General features: G+C 44.6%; 1 protein-coding gene across 4 annotated transcripts in view; it reads left to right on the top strand.

The window, feature by feature from the left end:
* The window catches only part of LOC129816567 (receptor tyrosine-protein kinase erbB-4-like), a 634,779-nt gene that overhangs the window by 597,826 nt on the left and 20,274 nt on the right, over nt 1-16,679 (top strand). The window lies entirely within an intron of this gene.

Genomic DNA, 16,679 nt, shown 5'->3' with positions numbered 1-16,679 from the left:
CCTTAGTCCTGATGAGTCGTTCAATCCATTCATAATGGCAACTTTCCCTCTTCATTTAGCATAGGTACTGGTCGACTGGCATGGATCTGTCCAAAGTAAAAAAACTCACAGAACGGAACACGGCAAAACTCCCGAAAAAATTCAAATAATCTGATTAAACTATATTGAAAAAACATACATTACGATGATATGGTCACATGTATCAAACAAACTTCGAGACGGTTTTCATCCGTAACGGCAGCAAAACAGTAGACAATCTCACCTCCAAATCGCGCGTTTCAGAGAACCGGAAGTTGTCGGTCACGCCAAAGAAATAGGTCTTATTTCACGTCAGTACAAGATAAACAAAAAATTTCTCCTCTGACGTCCTCTTGACACCCAGAGGAAGACGAATGAAGTGTGTTTCGGGTCATAGGTGGCGTGACCATATATAGGCAGAGCGTTGAAGCGAGCATACACATCTTGCATTCTTCTTCTTGGTCAGGGAAAGTGCTGTCAAATGACTTCTGTTTCACTCAGAGACAAAATTGAAACGGTTTTAGAAACTATAGATTGTTTTCTATCCAATGGTATTAATTATATGCATTAGTAAGAGCAATAATTGAATAAGAGGCAGTTTAATCTGTAGAGGAAATTATGCTAATGCGAAAACAGCACCCCCTGTATTCTCAAGAAGTTAACACAGTGTACAAAGAAGGGCCAGATGTATACAGAATGGTGTCGTCTGCGTAGAGGTGGATCAAAGAATCACCAGCAGCAAGAGCGACATCATTGATATATACAGAGAAAAGAGTCGGCCCGAGAATTGAACCCTGTGGCACCCCATAGAGACTGCCAGAGGTCAGGACAACAGGCCCTCCGATTTGAACTCTATCTGAGAAGTAGTTAGTGAACCAGGCGAGGCAGTCATTAGAGAAACAAAGGCTATTGAGTCTGCCGATAAGAATACGGTGATTGACAGAGTCCAAAGCCTTGGCCAGGTCGATGAAGACGGCTGCACAGTACTGTCTTTTATCAATGGCGGTTATGATAACGTTTAGGACCTTGAGCGTGGCTGAGGTGCACCCGTGACCAGCTCAGAAACCAGATTGCATAGCGGAGAAGGTACTGTGTGAGATTCAAAATGGTCGATGATCTGTTTGTTCACTTGACTTTCGAAGACTTTAGAAAGGCAGGGCAGGATGAATATAGGTCTGTAACAGTTTGGGTCTAGAGTGTCTCCCCCTTTGAAGAGGGGGATGACCGCAGCCTCTTTCCAATCTTTAGGAATTGCAGACGATACGAAAGAGAGGATGAACAGACTAGTAATAGGGGTCGCAACAATTTCTGCGGATAATTTTAGGAAGAGAGGGTCCAGATTGTCTAGCCCAGCTGATTTGTAGGGATCCAGATTTTAAACCTCTTTCAGAACATCAGCTGTCTGGATTTGGGTGAGAGAGAAGCAGGTGGGGCTTGGGCCAGTTGTTGCGGGGGGTGCAGAGCTGTTGGCCTGGGTTTGGGTTGCCAGGTGGAAAGCATGGCCAGCTGTAGAGAAATACTTCTTGAAATTCTCAATTATCGTGAATTTATCACGACAGTGATGACAGTGTTTCCTAGTCTCAGTGCAGTGGGCAGCTGGGAGGAGGTACTCATATTCTCCATGGACTTTAGTGTCCCAAAACTTTTTGGAAGTAGTGTTGCAGGATGCAAATTTCTGTTTGAAAAAGCTAGCCTTTGCTTTCCTAACTGACTGTGTGTATTGGTTCCTGACTTCCCTGAAAGATGCATATCACGGGGTCTATTCGAAGCTAGTGCAGTACGCCACAGGGTGTTTTGTGTTGGTCAAGGGCAGTCAAGTCTGGAGTGAAGCAAGGGCTGTATCTGTTCATAGTTCAACATTTTTGGAATGGGGCATGCTTTTTTAAGATGGTGAGAAAGCACTTTTTAAGAACAACCAGGCATATTCTACTGACGGGATGAGGTCAATATCCTTCCAGGATACCCGCGCCAGGTTCATTAGAAAGGCCTGCTTGCTGAAGTGTTTTAGGGAGAGTTTGACAGTGATGAGTGGTCGCCGTTTGATCGTGAACCCATAAAAGACGCAGGCAATGTGGCAGTGATCGCTGAGATCCTGGTTGAAAAACCTCTTTATTTAGAGGGCAAGTTGGTCACGATGATATCTATGAGGGTGGCCATGTTCACGGATTTGGGGTTGTACCTGGTAGGTTCTTTGATCATTTGTGTGAGATTGATGGCATCTAGCTTAGATTGTAGGATGGCCAGGGTGTTAAGCATATCCCAATTAGGTCACCTAGCAGTACGAACTCTGACGATAGATGGGGGGAAATCAATTCACATATGGTGTCCAGGGCACAGCTCGGAGCTGAGGGGGGTCTATAACAAGCAGCAACAGTGAGGGACTTGTTTCTGGAGAGATGGAAAAGTAGAAGCTCGAACTGTTTGGACATAGACCTGGATAGTATGACAGAACTCTGCAGGCTATCTCTACAGTAGATTGCAGTTCCGCCATCTTGAGCAGTTCTGTCTTGATGGAAAATGTTGTAATTGGGGATGGAAATTTCAGAATTTTGGTGGCCTTCCTAAGCCAGGATTCAGACACGGCTAGTACATCAGGGTTGGCGGAGTGTGCTAAAGCAGTGAATAAATCAAACTTAGGGAGGAGGCGTCTTATGTTTACATGCATGAACCCAAGGCTTTTACGGTTGCAAAAGTCAACAAATGAGAGTGCCTGGGGACACACAGGGCCTGGGTTGACCTCTACATCAGCAGAGGAACAGAGAACTGGTCGTCTACCTACTGCTGTATATTTCCTCTGATGCTATTTTCATCATACACCCTTCCCTTCTGCCCCCCCCCCCCCCCCCCCCCCCATGCCCAGATGCCTATTGGTATTCTGTCACCCCTACCCCTTGTTGAGCAGGCAATGAGGTGTGGAGGACAACATACAGTCACCCCCCCAACCCTCCAACCTCCTGACCCACTCCCCAGGCTTCCTGTATCATTGTCCCCTCAATGTTCCCCTTCTCTTGTCCTTCTCTCAACTCGCTGATAAAGGTTAATTGTTGGTTTTATGTTAAATAATAAATAAGCGTTTTTATCAACTTTCATGGTCCTCCAAGAGTTTCCTCTTGACTTCAGTTTTCTCCTCAATCCCTGCCCCTTTGTTGGAGAGCCAGGTATCATCAGTGCTCTTTTCTCTTTTCCCAACACCTCCCTTCTTCTGGTTATAGAACAAGATATACTATGGTGTGTTTGTTCTGCTGTTGCCCTTTTCTTTTTAATGTGCTGTTCCTGAATCAATAGTCTTTCTTTGGGAAGATGCACAGCACTACATACGGAAAAACTCCCTTTGTCTTTATGGTCAGGCCAACAGATCAAATCAAATCAGAGTTTATTTGTCACATGCGCCGAATACAACAGGTGTAGACCTTACAGTGTAATGCTTACTTACAGGCTCTAAACAATAGTGCAAAAAAGGCATTAGGTGAACAATAGGTAAGATTAAATCGATGCCAAGTCAATAGATACAGATTGGCTTGGCATTGAATAAGAATGGGAAGCTAATCAGATAAATGATACTTTAGTATCAGTACTGATTAGTTGATGTAATGCTTTAATGGCTCTCTCTCTCGGTCTTTCTCTCCTTCTCTCTCCCTCTTTATGGGGGGTTGATGCTTTAACCCCCATTAATGCACAGACGTGGTAGACCAATGCACAGACCAATAGGACACGCTGGAGAGAATGATGCACCACAGCGCCACCATCAGGACAAATTGGGCTCATTGCCCTTGGATGAGCTACTCCTTACCACTCCTGCTAAATATCAAAACTAAAAGTCTGTGTGCATGTGTTTGTGTATCAACTCAACATCTATTTGGAATTGTGGCTCCCGAGTGATTAGGGCTCCCGGGTGATTAGGGCTCCCGGGTGATTAGGGCTCCCGGGTGATTAGGGATCCCGAGTGATTGTGGCTCCCGGGTGATTAGGGCTCCCGGGTGATTGTGGCTCCCGGGTGATTAGGGCTCCCGGGTGATTAGGGCTCCCGGGTGATTAGGGCTCCCGAGTGATTAGGGCTCCCGGGTGATTAGGGCTCCCGGGTGATTAGGGCTCCTGGGTGATTAGGGCTCCCGAGTGATTAGGGCTCCCGGGTGATTAGGGCTCCCGGGTGATTAGGGCTCCGAGTGGCGCAGCGGTCTAAGGCACTGCATCTAAACGCAAGAGGGTTCAAATCAAGGCTGTATCACATCTGGCCGTGATTGGGAGTCCCATAGGGTGGCGCACGATTCGCCCAGCGTTGTCCAGTTTTGGCCGGGGTAGGCCGTCATTGTAAATAAGAATTTGTTATTAACTAACTTGCATAGTTAAATAAATGTGATACACAATTGGCTGTGGATTCGATTTGTACCATGACACAGACACACACACTCAAACACACTTATCCGTCCTTAATCATCTACCTACTCCCCCTTCCTCCTGCCTCTCTGCGGACGACTTTGTTAACCGATTTGAAAAAAAGGTTGATGACAACTGCTCCTCATTCACTCAGCCTATTGTGTCCACTGGTCCCACTCATTCACTCACCCAATTGAGTCCACTGGTCCCACTCTCACAGTACAACCCGACGCCTTGACCTCTTTCTCCACTCTCTCTCCAGATGAAATTATGTGACTAGTGATGTCCGGCCAACCGACACCCTGCATGCTCGACACCATTCTCTTCTCCCTTCTCCAGACCATCTCTGGAGACCTCCCATTCCTCACTTCCCTCATCAACTCATCCCTGACCAATGGCTGATTAAACCTACAGGAGGGTAGCTCTTCAGGAACATGGTTGGAGTTAAAACCTACAGGAGGGTAGCTCTCCAGGAACATGGTTGGAGTTAAAACCTACAGGAGGGTCGCACTCCAGGAACATGGTTGGATTTAAAACCTACAGGAGGGTAGCACTCCAGGAACATGGTTGGAGAGCCCTGTCCTAGATCTAGCCGCTGCTTTCGACACCGTTAACCATCAGATCCTCCTCTCCACCCTTTCCGGGCTGGGCGTCTCAGGGTCTGCACACTCTTAAATTGCATCCTACCTGGCAGGCCGCTCCTACCAGGTGATGTGGAGGGGATCTGTGTCTGTATCATGTACTCTCACTACTGGTGTCCCACAGGGCTCAGTTTTCTCCTTCCCCCCATCTGACACCCAGGTGGCGACACCATTTCCGCATGTCTGGCAGATATCTCCCTGCTTGGATGTTGGTCCATCACCTCAAATTCAGCCTTGACAAAGACGGAGCTACTCTTCCTCCTTACCTGCTCCAAGACCTCTCCATCATGGTTGTCAACTCCACGGTACCCCTCCCAGAGTGCCAAGAACCTTGGCGTGACTCTGGACAATACCCTGTCATTCTCTGCAAACATCAAAGCAGTGATTGCTCCTGCAGGTTCATGCTCTACAACATCTGTAGAATACGACCCTACCTCACACAGGAAGCAGTGCATGTCCTAATCCAGACACTTGTCATCGCCGATCTGGGCTACTGCAACTCGTTGTTGGCTGGGCTCCCCACTTGTGCCATCAAACCCCTGCAACTTATCTAGAATGCTGCAGCCCACCTGGTGTTCAACCTTCCCAAGTTCTCTCACATCACCCAGCTCCTCCACACACTAAACTGGCTTCCAGTCGAAGCTCGCATCCACTACACAACCATGAATTGCCTCTCCCTACTTGCATTTATTGCTCCTACTAGCACTGACTTAGCTGATAACTACTTATTTGATGAAAAATGTACTTACTCTGACATATGATATGTGGTTGTTCCACCAAGCTATCTGAAGATGAATGTACTTACTCTGACTGAGATATGTGGTTGTCCCACCAAGCTATCTGAAGATGAATGTACTTACTATGACTGAGATATGTGGTTGTCCCACCAAGCTATCTGAAGAAGAATGTACTTACTATGACTGAGATATGTGGTTGTCCCACCAAGCTATCTGAAGATGAATGTACTTACTATGACTGAGATATGTGGTTGTCCCACCAAGCTATCTGAAGATGAATGTACTTACTATGACTGAGATATGTGGTTGTCCCACCAAGCTATCTGAAGATGAATGTACTTACTATGACTGAGATATGTGGTTGTCCCACCAAGCTATCTGAAGATGAATGTACTTAATCTGACTGAGATATGTAGAAGATGAATATCTGAAGATGAATGTACTAAATGTAAGTCACTCTGGATAAGAGCATCTGTTAAATTGCTAACATGTAACAATTCATGTAAATATACATTTGCATTGGACCATTTGTTATGAGTAAAGCAGGAAGCAAAAGTTCATCATTAAATGTACAAGTGAACTAATGCAATGTGGCAATTTTCTGCACAATGCATTTATCTTCTTAGTGGTGTAAAAAAGGAATAAGAACACCTATTAGGCACCTTGCTATCCACTTTTTTATCTTTGCCTCAAAATTAAATCAATTATTATAGATATTATTGGGGGTTTGGTATCTCATATATCATCTGTCCTCACCTTATTGTCCATTTAAGAAGGATAGAAACTATTTGTCAGGAGCAGCAAATTAAGTGTGTGTAAACTAATTTGTAGTCTGTGTGTGCCTTACCTCAGGATAACCTTAACCACTGAGTGTGAAATGACAGTGGGATTGACTGGAGTGAAAAGTGATGGTGTGGATGGGGATTTAGCTAGTTAGAGAACCATCCAATCCCAGACTGGATTATTCCATCACACTGCCAGACATTCTGCATTACTAAAATTGCAGCTATTGATTGTTCCAGCTAAATGGAAGGATCGCAGACTCATCCCAGTCACTAGGGATGAGTCCAAAATGGCACCCTATTCCCTATTTAGTGAGCTACTTTTGACAATAGCCATAATATGTGCATTTGGGATGCAGCCTATGTGTTTCAGGTGAGAAGGGAGAGACGGATGGTTCTCTTCTTGTGTACATAGAGAAGGCTGGAATTGCGGTATGAAGCTACAGTGCAGTCGAAAAGTTTTCAGACCCCTTCCCTTTTTCCACATTTTGATACGTTACAGCCTTATTTTAAAATAAAATAAGTAAATCTACACACAATATCCCATAATGACAAAGTGAAAACAGAAATATCTTACTTACATAGAGTTGAAGTTGGAAGTTAACATACACTTAGGTTGAAGTCATTAAAACTCGTTTTTCAACCACTCCACACATTTCTTGTCCGCTTCATGTCCGCTTCAGGTATAATGCCGGGAGCCACTTGTGGATTTGACAGCGCTAACTTAGTTCCACCTCCGACACATTAAACAAGCCACTATGCAGATGTTGGTTGAAGTGGATTTGATAGAATTGAGCCCTTCGAAAGAGTAGATTTACAAAGGTATTCTGTGGGGTGTTCTGTCCATATATTAGAACTCTTTATTCTATTTTTATGGTTTTGTCCATAGATGTCTCGTCATTCTATTTATATGTTTTTGTCATTGATTTACCTTCTAGTCATTATCTTTCTATGATTTTGTCCATAGATGTCACTTCTAGTAGGTTTATTTTATGATTTTGTCCATAGTCATTCTATTTCTATGGTTTCTGACTCTCAGGGCTCGATTCAATCCATATTGCATACGTTCTGTGCTACAGCGCGATTTAAAGGCAATGTTCCCGTGTTCATTGAGACTGCATTCACGGTAAACCCTGCATGTACTGTAAGTATTCAGACCCTTTGCTATGAGACACAAAATTGATCTCAGGTGCATCCTGTTTCCATTGATCATCCTTGAGATGTTTCTACAACTTGATTGGAGTCCACCTGTGGTAAATTCAATTGATTGGACACAATTGATTTGGAAAGCACACATCTGTCTATATAAGGTCCCACAGTTGACAGTGCATGTCAGAGCAAAAACCAAGGTCTGAAGGAATTGTCCATTGAGCTCCGAGGGGAAGGGTACCAAAATATTTCTGCAGCATTGAAGTTCCTTAATAACACACACACTCCATAATTTATTTTATTGAATTTGAAAATATATATTTTTGTAATTTGTACCCCCTTTTTCAACCCAATATCATAATTACAATCTTGTCTCATCACTGTAACTCCTCAACGGGTTTGGGAGAGGCGAAGGTCGAGTCATGCGTCCTCCAAAACATGACACGCCAAGCCGCACTTAACACCTGCTCGCTTAACCCAGAAGCCTGCTGCACCAATGTGTCGGAGGAAACACCGTTCAACTGACAGCCGAAGTCAGTCTGCAAGCGCCCGGCCCGCCACAAGGAGTCGCTAGAGCGCGATGAACTAAGCAAAGCCCCCCCGGCCAAACCCTCCCCTAACCTGGATGACGCTGGGCCAATTGCGTGCTGCCCTATGGATCGAACCCCAGACTGTAGTGACACCGCAACATTGTGATGCAGTGCCTAAGACCGCTGCGCCACTCGGGAGGCCCGGCCTCTATCATTCTTAAGTGGAAGAAGTTTGGAACCACCCAGACTCTTCCTAGAGCTGGCCGCCTGGCCAAACTGAGCTCCAGAGTTCCTCTGTGGAGATGGGAGAACCTTCCAGAAGGACAACCATCGCTGCAGCATTCCACCAATCAGGCCTTTTTGGTTAAGTGGCCAGACGGAAGCCACTCCTCAGTAAAAGGCACATGACAGCTCTCTTGGAGTTTGCCAAAAGACACCTAAAGGACTCAGACCATGAAAAACAAGATTCTCTCTCTCTTTGGCTTGAATGCCAAGTGTCACATCTGGAGGAAACCTGGCACCATCACTACGGTGAAGCATGGTGGTGGCAGCATCATGCTGTGGGGATGTTTTTCAGCGGTAAGGACTGGGAGACTAGTCAGGATCGAGGTAAAGCTGAACGGAGCAAAGTACAGAGTGATCCTTGATGGAAACCTGCTCCAGAGCGCTCAGGCAACAAGACAATGACCCCAAGCACACAGCCAAGATAACGCAGGAGTTGCTTCGGGACAAGTCTTTGAATGTCCTTGAGTAGCCCAGCCAGAGCCCGGACTTGAACCCGATCGAACATCTCTGCAGAGACCTGAAAATAACATGACAGAGCTTGAGAGGATGTGCAGAGAAGAATGGGAGAAACTCCCCAAATACAGGTGTGCCAAGCTTGTAGCATCATATCCAAGAAGACTCGAGGCTGTGATCGCTGCGAAAGATGCTTCAGCAAAGTTCTGAGTAAAGAGTCTGAATACTTAAAAAAATAAATATTTAACCTTTATTTAACTAGGCAAGTCAGTTAATAACAAATGATCGTTTACAGTGACGGCCTACCAAAAGGCAAAAGGCCTCCTGTGGGGACGGGGGATTAAAATAAAATATAAATATAGAACAAAACACATATCACGACAATAATGTAAAAATTTTCTTTTCTTAACTATCTTTTGTTGCAAAAATGTTTTTTCATTATGGGGTATTGTGTGTAGATTGACGAAGGGGAGGAAATGATTTAATACATTTTAGAATACGTCTGTAACGTAAAAAAAATGTGAAAAAAGGCAAGGGGTCTGAATACTTCACTGTATAGTCAATAATTTTTTTAATGTATTTTATTGTCAATGACATTGACATGGAGATAGAATTTTATCATAAGGAATTACCTCAGCTTAAATGCAATATTGAGATATATACTGTATTATATGGTACATTCTTTGCAAAGAATATAGTTATACTGTACAAAGAATAAGGTTGAACAGATGGAGGAATGCAATAAATTGAATAAGTAAAATTGAGCAGAAGCAGCAACAAAAGGGAACCAGTAATGCAATAATAATAAAACGGGAAGACTTTCAATTCATTTTGAGCTTCAGCTTAATAGTAGAATGCATTTACCAAACAAAGTTAGGGGGCAGAGCCCAGATCAACAATTCCAAAGCGTCCCAAATGGCACCCTATTCTCTATATAGGGTCCTGGTCAAAAGTAGTGCACTATAAAAGGAATAGGGTGCCATTTGGGACGCATGCTTTGTCTGTTCCCAGAACGTGTTAGTGCTGTGAGAGAGAGTCTTGCCTATATACATGTAGTCTCTCTGATGAATGCTTCCTGCAGTTTGTACCACATCAACTATGGTATATTTACAGCACACACACAAATGCTTGCTCGCTCATGTACACAAACACACACACACACAGACTTGAACACATAGGGACCAACGCAAACACACACACACACACACACACGCACACGCACACGCACACGCACACACACACACACACACACACACACATGAATGAACTGTAATGTGCACACAAACGTGTACTTGTTTGACATTTGTACTGCACTTTTAGGAGCTAGTTAGACAAACATATTGCTGCACCTGCTATAACATATTTTGCTAAACTGTGTGCGTGACCAATAAACTTTGATTTGATTTCAAGATTTGATTTTATAGCCACTATATCACACAGTACAGATGCCGTCCTGTTTTGACCCTGACCAGAGCCATGATCTGATGTACGGCACTATGTAGGGAATAGGGTGTCATATTCATCCTCAGCCACCGATCCTGTCTGTTTTATTACCATAGAATAAATTGTATTAATGGCCAATGTGTGCATTGATTTGTCATCCCTTTGAAGTAGACACACAGGATAAATATGATGTGGAGCAGAAACATCATCAAGCCGGCTGTAATCAGTGATCATTGATCTCCGGCCCAGCCTCCACAAGTCATCTATTTTAAATATACTCTTGGCTGCATGCATCCCACACCAAGCTCTCTGTCCTCTCCCTTTGTAAAGAGAGAGAGAGATATATATATAGATATATTGTAAATACAACCCATATTTATGTTTATTTATCTCCCCTTTTGTACTTTAACTATTTGCATTTGAAATGTCTTTATTCTTTTTTATACTTTTGTCAGTGTAATGTTTACTGTTAATTTTTATTGTTTCTTTAACTTTTGTTCATTATCTACTTCACTTGCTTTGGCAATGTTAACATGTGTTTCCCATGCCAATAAAGCCCTTAAATTTAATTGAATTTAGAGAGAGAAAGTATTTTGTTAGTCTAAGTAAAGGAGGGGGGAGAGAGAGAGAAAGAAAAGTATGATGTTAGTCTAAGGAGAGAGAGAAAAAGAGAGAGAGAATACTTGTGTTAGTCTAAGTGAAGGAGAGAGAGAGCTGCATTTTCTATTACACTGTGACAAATACTCAGACCAAAGATAATCTTTCTTTCCCAAAATTATCTTTCAGTTTTAATACTACAAAAGACAAAGATTTTTTAAAATATTTATTGGGTGAAAAGCCAACATGCGCACTCCTGCGAGAACCTGAGGTACAGCCAGTAAAAAGTGCAATTTTGGTTTTGTTTTGGCTTTCATACCATGTCATGTGACTTCACAGTCATGTTGAGACTGGTCTACATTATTGCTTAAATGTATTGTTATTCTCATTAATATTATTGTTGTAGTTGCTGTTGATGGTAATCCCATTTACACTACTACTATTATTATTGATGTTTTATTGCTGTTGGTCCTACCATCTTTTGTTATATTTACACTATACTTTGACAATGTAAGTAATTTAACTTGCCATGTCAATAAAGTCTACTGAATTGAATTGAGAGAGAGAGAGCGAGCGAGAGAGAGAGCAAGAGAGAGGAAGAGCGAGAAGGTTGTTAATAGCATTAGAATTGGATTGTACCGTAATGAAGAGCATCGTACAACAAAGAGAGGAGAGAATGAGCCACTTGGTTATAGATTATAATGTTCTGTAAGTGTTTTGTTGTGAGGTCTTGTGTATGTGTATGTGTGTGGTTGTGTGTGTTTGTGTGTGTGTGTGTGCGCATTAGTGTGTGCCTGTGTGTGTGTCTCTGTATGTGGCTCTAGTAAAATAATCACTCTAGGAAGTGTCAGCATGTTGAAAACTGTTCTCCTCTTATCTGTTCTGCTCTCCTCTGTTCTCCTCTTCCCTGTTCTCCTCTCCTCTGTTCTCCTCTCCTCTGTTCTCCCCTCCTCTCCTTTGTTCTCCCCTCCTCTCCTCTGTTCTCCTCTCCTCTGTTCTCCCCTCCTCTCCTTTGTTCTCCTCTCCTTTGTTCTCCCCTCTGTTCTCCTCTCCTTTGTTCTCCCCTCCTCTCCTTTGTTCTCCTCTCCTTTGTTCTCCCCTCTGTTCTCCTCTCCTTTGTTCTCCCCTCCTCTCCTCTGTTCTCCTCTCCTTTGTTCTCCCCTCCTCTCCTCTGTTCTCCTCTCCTTTGTCCTCCTCTCCTCTGTTCTCCTCTCCTTTGTTCTCCCCTCTGTTCTCCTCTCCTCCTTTGTTCTCCTCTCCTTTGTTCTCCCCTCCTCTCCTCTGTTCTCCTCTCCTCTGTTCTCCCCTCCTCTCCTTTGTTCTCCTCTCCTTTGTTCTCCCCTCTGTTCTCCTCTCCTTTGTTCTCCTCTCCTTTGTTCTCCCCTCCTCTCCTCTGTTCTCCTCTCCTCTGTTCTCCTCTCCTCTGTTCTCCTCTCCTCCTTCGTTGTATTTCCCTACCTCTGCTAAATGACTCCTGACAGAATCCATTTGACGGCAGCCTCGTCGATTCAGCTTTTGTCTGTGTCTGTGATATTAACATAATTATAACCTGGGTGGTTCGAGCCCTGAATGCTGATTGGCTGACAGCCGCGATTTATCAGACCATATACCACGGCTATGACAAAACCTTTCTTTCTACTGCTCTAATTACATTGGTAACAAGTTTATAATAGCAGTAAGGCACCTCGGGGGTTTGTGGTATATATTCAGGCACTCCGCTTTGCGTCGTGCATAAAACAAAACTTTCGCCGTGGTATATTGGCCATATAAAACACCCCTTGTGCCTTATTGCTAAAATAATCCTAGGTGAGGTCTGAGTAGTTTCTGAGTGACTGAAGTGATTTATCTCTGTGGGCTGGTAACGGGTGGCCCCAGAGAGATACTACCAGCATCCTAGGACACTAGACTACCACCACGTCCTGTGCATAACACACACACACATGCATGTACTCACACACCACACACGCAGACACACGGAACCATGCATGCACCCTCCACCACTGTGCCCTGTCTCCTCTGCCTGTCTACTGTATGTGTTTATCCTCTGCTGTGGTTTAGCTGAAAGCATTAGAACCTGCTTCCCTTCCCCTTTCTCCCCTCACTCTGCTATCACACACACACTCCCCTCACTCATACACACACACACTGTTGTCCCATTTCTTTTCCTGTTCCTTGTCCCCCCCCACAAACACACACTCTCATTTGTGATAGGTAATTAACATTAAAGAATTGGCAAGCCATCCATTTTCCTTCCACTGCTTAATTGTCTTGAAAATGTAGGAGATTACAGAGAGCGAGAGATGTATGGTCAAATAAGACTGTCAGGACCCGTCAGGACCACGCACAGCGGCTGGCTGCCACTGAACACACACACACAGTCACACACAGTTAGTCAGTGAAATACACACTCTCACAGTCTCTCTCTCTCTCTCACACACACGCACGCACGCACGCACGCACGCACACACACACACACACACACACACACAAAACTGCACTTAACGAATCACTCTCACACACCGACTCCTCCACCACACCACACTCACAACCTCTCCTATACCCCAAATCTTCTTCACTCTTTCTCCCTTTCTCTATTCCTCCCTCCCTTCCTACCTTCCTCCTTCCCTCATCCAAAGAACACACAGAGAGCCAAGCAGTGTCCATATTTCTGATAGTTGTCTGCCTGCGTCAGAACAGATCCATTCCCTTTCCCACCTCTGTGTTTAGCCTTCCATATCCACAGGTAATTGACTTTTAATGGACAACTAATGCTGAGCCATTCATCACACTGAATCTGAGCTGTGTTATTAAAGAGGGAGACACCAAGAGAGAGAGATAAAGGGAGAGAGAAGGTGGAAAGAGAAGGAGAGAGAGCTGGAGAGAGAAAGAGATGGAGAGTGAAGGAAAGAGAGAGAGCGAGAGTGAGAGCAAGAGAGAGAGGGTCTGTAGCGGATCGACAGCACAGAAGAGCAGAGGAGAGACTTCCACTCTGACAGCCTGCTTTTGTTTCAGATGGATGGGTGACAGGGTTCAAAGAACGTTAGAATATGGCAGGGATTATCGTGGATGTATGTGTGCGTGTGTGATCGCTTGTGTGAACGTGATATATTGTATCATAGCAGACACATCCCCTATACGAGGGCTATCACTTCATTTCAATTTGGCCTCTGTAATGGAGAACATCAACACTAGTATTGAACCACTCTCTTTCTTTCCACACCGCTCCTCCTTCTCCTCTATCTCCCCCCTCTCTCTTTTTCTTTATTTTTCACTCTCTCTTTCTCTCTTTCCACACTGCTCTTCCTCCACACTCCTCTTCCTCCACACTGCTCTTCCTCCACACTCCTCTTCCTCCACACTCCTCTTCCTCCACACTGCTCTTCCTCCACACTCCTCTTCCTCCACACTCCTCTTCCTCCACACTGCTCTTCCTCCACACTGCTCTTCCTCCACACTGCTCTTCCTCCACACTGCTCTTCCTCCACACTGCTCTTCCTCCACACTGCTCTTCCTCCACACCCCTCTTCCTCCACACTGCTCTTCCTCCACACTGCTCTTCCTCCACACTACTCTTCCTCCACACTCCTCTTCCTCCACACTGCTCTTCCTTCGCCTCTATCTATATCTCCCTCCCTCTCTCTCTCTTTCTCTCTTTGCACACTGCTTTCCCTCTATTTTCTCTGCAGTGCCTGTTGGTATGGAAGGCCTGTCTCAAACTCTTCTTCAATACCCCCCTCCACCCCCGCTTAGAGCGAGAGAGACGGATGGGAAGAGAGTGAGAGATAGGGAGAGATAAAGAGAGGGAGATAGAGGGAGAAAGAGAGAAAGTGAAAAAGAAATGGGTGTGGGGGGAGATGGGCAGTTCTGCCATGGTGTTTTCTTCTTTCTCCCGAGACGGCCCAAATGAGCCAGAGTAATTATAGCCTTACCATTGTAATCTCGCCTCTTATACCAGCTCCCCCCTCCTCCCCCTCCTTCCTCCCCCTCATCCCCCACATTCAACTAAATCTCATTTGTTATGGTTTCAAATAAGACCTGTTCTCTGTTCTCTTGCTACTTCGCCCCAAAGTACCTTCTCTTACTCTGAGACCAACTTAAATAGGTGAATTTGTTTTTATTATTCTTCAGAGGCTGGGGCAATCTTGTAGCGATGTACAATGAGGACTATAGTTCTATAGCACTGGCGATATTAGTCCAGCCCCTACTGTGGCTTTGGGATTGAATACCCTTTCATTGCTATGTGGCAGGGCCGGTCTGTGCATTTTGCTCTGCTATCAAACTCAGGACCCTCTCAGTGTGTGTGGGCTGCTGAAGTTCTTGATTTTTCTCTTTGTTGTTCTTTAGTTCTTCCAGACACTGTGCTCCTCAGTTTTCAGATCAGTTCACACTCACATTTAATTCTCCTCGCGGGACTCGAGGGGACAGTGTTGCTGTGTTGGTGGGATGGTGATAGGATCTGAAACATCGGGGCTGGCTAAATTATATTAAATTAATATGAAGACTAAGGAAGAACAAATGTGTATATATTTTTTATCTCTACATTGAACTTCAGTCTGCAAGACTATTTTGGTTAAGCATCTCAGATATATAGCTTAATCTACATTTTTGTCTTGGTGCAGGGACTCCTGACCTCAAGTGTCAAAGGGAAACAGAAGAAACCCTGCTATACAACAATAGCAGCGTTGACATGCATAGGGTCTCTGCTACACACTCCCTCCATACACAACTGAATCAATTAGCCCTTATTGTTCTCTCCTCCTCACAGTACATTTCTGGATTTTTATCACGCAGATACACTATATATACAAAAGTATGTGTGCACCCCTTCAAATGAGTGGATTTGGCTATTTCAGCCACATCCATTGCTGACAGGTGTATAAAATGTCAATCTTCATAGACAAACATTGTCAGTAGAATGACCTTCCTGAGGGGCTCAGTGACTTTCAATGTGGCACCGTCATATGATGCTACCTCTCCAACAAGTTTGACTAATGTCTGCCCTGCTAGAGCTGCTCCGGTCAACTGTAAGTGCTGTTGCTGTGAAATGGAAACATCTAGGAGTAACAATGGCTCAGCCACAAAGTGGTAGACCACACAACTCACAGACCGGAACCGCCGAGTGCGTAGTGCCAAGTGCGTAGTGCGTAGTGCGTAAAAATCATCTGTCCTTAGTTGAAACACTCACTACCAAGTTCCAAACTGCCTCTGGAAGCAACGTCAGCACAAGAACTGTTCATCAGGAGCTCCATGAAATGGGTTTCCATGGCTGAGCAGCCGCACACAAGCCTCAGATCATCATGCACAATGTCAAGCGTCGGCTGGAGTGGAGCAGTGGAAACGCGTTCTCTGGAGTGATGAATTACGCTTCATCTGGCAGTAAGATCTGGGTTTGGCAGATGCCAGGAGAACGCTACCTGCCCCAATGCATAGTGGAGGAGGAATAATGGTCTGGGGCTGTTTTTCATGGTTTGTGCTAGGCTCCTTAATTCCAGTGAAGGGAAATCTTATCGCTACAGCATATAATGACCTTCTAGACGATTCTGTGCATCCAACTTTGTGGTGACAGTTTCGAAAAGGCCCTTTCCTGTCTCAGCATGACAATCCTCCCATGCAAAAAGCGAAGTCCATACAGAAATGGTTTGTCGAGATCGGTGTGGAAGAACGTAACTG

Source organism: Salvelinus fontinalis, chromosome 19 (genome assembly GCF_029448725.1).
Source record: "Salvelinus fontinalis isolate EN_2023a chromosome 19, ASM2944872v1, whole genome shotgun sequence".
In the NCBI taxonomy this organism is placed as follows: domain Eukaryota; kingdom Metazoa; phylum Chordata; class Actinopteri; order Salmoniformes; family Salmonidae; genus Salvelinus; species Salvelinus fontinalis.
Note: the sequence above shows the minus strand (reverse complement) of the source record. Positions and strands in the feature narration are given on the sequence as shown.